Source organism: Schistocerca serialis, unplaced genomic scaffold (assembly GCF_023864345.2).
Source record: "Schistocerca serialis cubense isolate TAMUIC-IGC-003099 unplaced genomic scaffold, iqSchSeri2.2 HiC_scaffold_313, whole genome shotgun sequence".
Classification (NCBI taxonomy): domain Eukaryota; kingdom Metazoa; phylum Arthropoda; class Insecta; order Orthoptera; family Acrididae; genus Schistocerca; species Schistocerca serialis.
The window spans coordinates 5001-10000 of record NW_026047882.1 but is presented as its reverse complement, the minus strand read 5'-3'; the positions used below and the strand labels follow the sequence as shown (position 1 = coordinate 10000).

The following is a 5000-nucleotide window of genomic DNA, read 5'->3' as shown; positions in this document are numbered from 1 at the left end:
AAAGAGCACCCTGGTAGGATTTCAACGGGGTCCGCCTCGGGACGCACGAGCACGCACGAGGCGGTCGCACGCCTTCGGCTCGCCCCACCGGCAGGACGTCCCACGATACATGCCAGTTAAACACCGACGGGCGGTGAACCAACAGCGTGGGACACAAATCCAACTACGAGCTTTTTAACCGCAACAACTTTAATATACGCTATTGGAGCTGGAATTACCGCGGCTGCTGGCACCAGACTTGCCCTCCAATAGATACTCGTTAAAGGATTTAAAGTGTACTCATTCCGATTACGGGGCCTCGGATGAGTCCCGTATCGTTATTTTTCGTCACTACCTCCCCGTGCCGGGAGTGGGTAATTTGCGCGCCTGCTGCCTTCCTTGGATGTGGTAGCCGTTTCTCAGGCTCCCTCTCCGGAATCGAACCCTGATTCCCCGTTACCCGTTACAACCATGGTAGGCGCAGAACCTACCATCGACAGTTGATAAGGCAGACATTTGAAAGATGCGTCGCCGGTACGAGGACCGTGCGATCAGCCCAAAGTTATTCAGAGTCACCAAGGCAAACGGACCGGACGAGCCGACCGATTGGTTTTGATCTAATAAAAGCGTCCCTTCCATCTCTGGTCGGGACTCTGTTTGCATGTATTAGCTCTAGAATTACCACAGTTATCCAAGTAACGTGGGTACGATCTAAGGAACCATAACTGATTTAATGAGCCATTCGCGGTTTCACCTTAATGCGGCTTGTACTGAGACATGCATGGCTTAATCTTTGAGACAAGCATATGACTACTGGCAGGATCAACCAGGGAGCTGCGTCAACTAGAGCTGAGCAGCCGGCCGCCCGGGAGTGTGTCCCGGGGGCCCGCGCGAACACGCAAGCGTCCGCTCAATTATTCTGCAAACAGGAGGAGGCTGAGCTCCCCTGCACAACACACCTCGAAACCCTCTCAGGTCCCGGCGGCGCGCAGCGCCGTCCTAAGTACTTGGTCGGGTTCGAGAGAGGCGCAATCGCCCGGAGTTAGGCGAGTAGACGCTTTAGGTGCGACCACCCGTGCTCCCAACTGAGCTTGCCGCTGCCGACAGAGGCCCGGGAGCGTGCTGTCGTGGCATTGCCGGCGGGAGACAACACGCGCCACCTACGGTGACCGGCAGCTCCAACGCCAGCGCCACAGAAGGACAAAAGCCCCACTTGGGTGCCGAAGCGAACTCTCCCAGCACAGCGCACGCGCCAACACGTCCGCACAGCTGCGATACAAACCACCTGCGAGAACCGCTGGGGCGACCGAGCAGCAGACGGCGTCGCGGCGCCGAGCGCCGGGCGGCGGCGCATCCTCAGCGCACACAGTCCTCAATCGGACCAGCACACTGCAGATGGCCACCGCGCTTCGCACCGGGCCCGCGAGGACCTACTTTGGCCGCAAGGCGCCGCGAGCAGGGGGCGCCGGCGCGCAGCTGCGCCGCCTGCCGCGTCCGTCGGCCGGCGCGCCTGCCACTGGCCGCCCCCACCAGCCGGCTGTAGCGCGTGCGCCCACGCACCGCGCTGCCAGCACGCCGGGCGGCCCCCCCTCACCGGCCGGGGACGGTCCCACCCAGCCACCGCCGCGTATCGCCTCACACCCAGATCCCCTTTCGCGTTCGTGGGCATGGTGGGTCCCCTTTCACGTTCGTGGGCATGGTGGGTATCCCTGAAACAACCGGTTAATAGCTCGACCGATCGTCGCCAACACTGATTCACCTCTAGCGAGAACAACCGCACCACAACGGGTTACCTGTTGTTCATTTGCGTAACGTCACCAGCAAACGTAGACGTCCATCGCCATTTGCAACGAGTATTGCATGCCTGTGTCAGGTGTCACAACACACTACGTCTGCCCACATAGACGCAACAACATGTGCACGCCTCGAGAACACGTGGAAGGTAGCCCCCGTACGTATGCGGTGTCCATTGCGCGAACGACTGTCAGCCGGCCTCTGCAGGATGTCGCAGATGTGGAACGCGGTGCAACATGCTATCACGGTGTGTGAGAAGAGACGACTACGTCCGAATACACGCTCCACTACATCAACAGACTGCTCATGCTGATCGCCATCCAGGGCGTCCGTTCCTCCCACACGTCTGAATGGCGTACCACACTGCAATCCAGCTCTTATAGGGAGACGACACGTAGCTGCGTGCACAATATTTGGACTGTATGGTCTGCCGTTGCTAGGCGCAGTCGTCGTACGGTCACACATGTGCCACGATGTATCATTCAGTACATACGGACCAATGTGCAGTACAGTTTGTGGGTTTTGCGTACATCGGCGGACAGGTGACAGGCCGTACCACAACGTAGGCTGAGTACGTCGGCATGCGAAGGGCATTGAACATGCAAACTTCTCAACGACCAGCTTGCGAAGGCAGGGGGGAAGGGGGGGGGGGCATGTACGTCCTGCTGCTATCCACATTACAGTGTATAGCAGGAGCATGTGGAAAGTCAGCAACACCTGCAAGGTGTTTAACATGACGCGATACACAGGGGACCGGGCAGTGCGAATAGCGAACTATATTGCGAGGGTTGCGGTTAGGCAACACTACACTAATTTAACGAGTTGCATAACAATTACAGAGCAGGTTCAGCGACAACGTGCGTCAGGTTAAGGCGCAATATAGGTTAGGTTGAGGCACAATATAGGTTAGGTTAAGGCACAACATGGGTTACGTTAAGGCACAAATTGGGTTACGTTAAGGCACAACATGGGTTACGTTAAGGCACAACATGGGTTACGTTAAGGCACAAATTAGGTTACGTTAAGGCACAAATTAGGTTACGTTAAGGCACAAATTAGGTTACGTTAAGGCACAAATTAGGTTACGTTAAGGCACAAATTAGGTTACGTTAAGGCACAAATTAGGTTACGTTAAGGCACAAATTAGGTTACGTTAAGGCACAAATTAGGTTACGTTAAGGCACAAATTAGGTTACGTTAAGGCACAAATTAGGTTACGTTAAGGCACAAATTAGGTTACGTTAAGGCACAAATTAGGTTACGTTAAGGCACAAATTAGGTTACGTTAAGGCACAAATTAGGTTACGTTAAGGCACAAATTAGGTTACGTTAAGGCACAAATTAGGTTACGTTAAGGCACAAATTAGGTTACGTTAAGGCACAAATTAGGTTACGTTAAGGCACAAATTAGGTTACGTTAAGGCACAAATTAGGTTACGTTAAGGCACAAATTAGGTTACGTTAAGGCACAAATTAGGTTACGTTAAGGTACAATATGGGTTAGGTTAAGGTACAATATGGGTTAGGTTAAGGTACAATATGGGTTAGGTTAAGGTACAATATGGGTTAGGTTAAGGTACAATATGGGTTAGGTTAAGGCACAACGTAGGTTAGGTTAAGGCACAACATAGGTTAGGTTAAGGCACAACATAGGTTAGGTTAAGGCACAACATAGGTTAGGTTAAGGCACAACATAGGTTAGGTTAAGGCACAACATAGGTTAGGTTAAGGCACAACATAGGTTAGGTTAAGGCACAACATAGGTTAGGTTAAGGCACAACATAGGTTAGGTTAAGGCACAACATAGGTTAGGTTAAGGCACAACATAGGTTAGGTTAAGGCACAACGTAGGTTAGGTTAAGGCACAACGTAGGTTAGGTTAAGGCACAACGTAGGTTAGGTTAAGGCACAACGTAGGTTAGGTTAAGGCACAACGTAGGTTAGGTTAAGGCACAACGTAGGTTAGGTTAAGGCACAACGTAGGTTAGGTTAAGGCACAACGTAGGTTAGGTTAAGGCACAACGTAGGTTAGGTTAAGGCACAACGTAGGTTAGGTTAAGGCACAACGTAGGTTAGGTTAAGGCACAACGTAGGTTAGGTTAAGGCACAACGTAGGTTAGGTTAAGGCACAACGTAGGTTAGGTTAAGGCACAACGTAGGTTAGGTTAAGGCACAACGTAGGTTAGGTTAAGGCACAACGTAGGTTAGGTTAAGGCACAACGTAGGTTAGGTTAAGGCACAACGTAGGTTAGGTTAAGGCACAACGTAGGTTAGGTTAAGGCACAACGTAGGTTAGGTTAAGGCACAACGTAGGTTAGGTTAAGGCACAACGTAGGTTAGGTTAAGGCACAACGTAGGTTAGGTTAAGGCACAACGTAGGTTAGGTTAAGGCACAACGTAGGTTAGGTTAAGGCACAACGTAGGTTAGGTTAAGGCACAACATAGGTTAGGTTAAGGCACAACATAGGTTAGGTTAAGGCACAACATAGGTTAGGTTAAGGCACAACATAGGTTAGGTTAAGGCACAACATAGGTTAGGTTAAGGCACAACGTAGGTTAGGTTAAGGCACAACGTAGGTTAGGTTAAGGCACAACGTAGGTTAGGTTAAGGCACAACGTAGGTTAGGTTAAGGTACAACGTAGGTTAGGTTAAGGTACAACGTAGGTTAGGTTAAGGTACAACGTAGGTTAGGTTAAGGTACAACGTAGGTTAGGTTAAGGTACAACGTAGGTTAGGTTAAGGTACAACGTAGGTTAGGTTAAGGTACAACGTAGGTTAGGTTAAGGTACAACGTAGGTTAGGTTAAGGTACAACGTAGGTTAGGTTAAGGTACAACGTAGGTTAGGTGAAGGCGCAATGTAGGTTAGGTTAAGGTACGATATACCTTAGGTTAAGGTACAATATCGCTTAGGTTAAGGTACAATATAGCTTAGGTTAAGGTACACGTTGTAGGGAAAGGTGTATTTTGGGGGGGGAGGGGGCGGCAGGTTCGTTGATAGTGATTATCGTAAGTGCATGCCTGCGGGATCATCCGATTTGTCACGTCAGGATGCACTTGTGGCTCATGACAGGCGGCGCTCCGATTCCAAGGTTGTGGCAGATCTGTGTCTTTCATTCCTGCCATTGTTTGTGTACTGTGACAGGAGGCAGTATTGTGATGTTGGGTGCACCCCTGTGTAGGACATGTGTGGGTGTTCGTGGCTTAGCTGAGCAATGGCGGATGTCG

General features: G+C 51.0%; 1 non-coding gene across 1 annotated transcript in view; it reads right to left on the bottom strand.

Annotated features, from left to right (window-relative positions):
* The window catches only part of LOC126444919 (small subunit ribosomal RNA), a 1909-nt gene extending 1097 nt beyond the window's left edge, over positions 1 to 812 (bottom strand). The window contains exon 1 of the ribosomal RNA XR_007582841.1: positions 1 to 812. This exon is cut by the window's left edge and continues 1097 nt beyond it. This is a non-coding gene — a ribosomal RNA (small subunit ribosomal RNA).
* Positions 813 to 5000: the final 4188 nt, after the last annotated feature.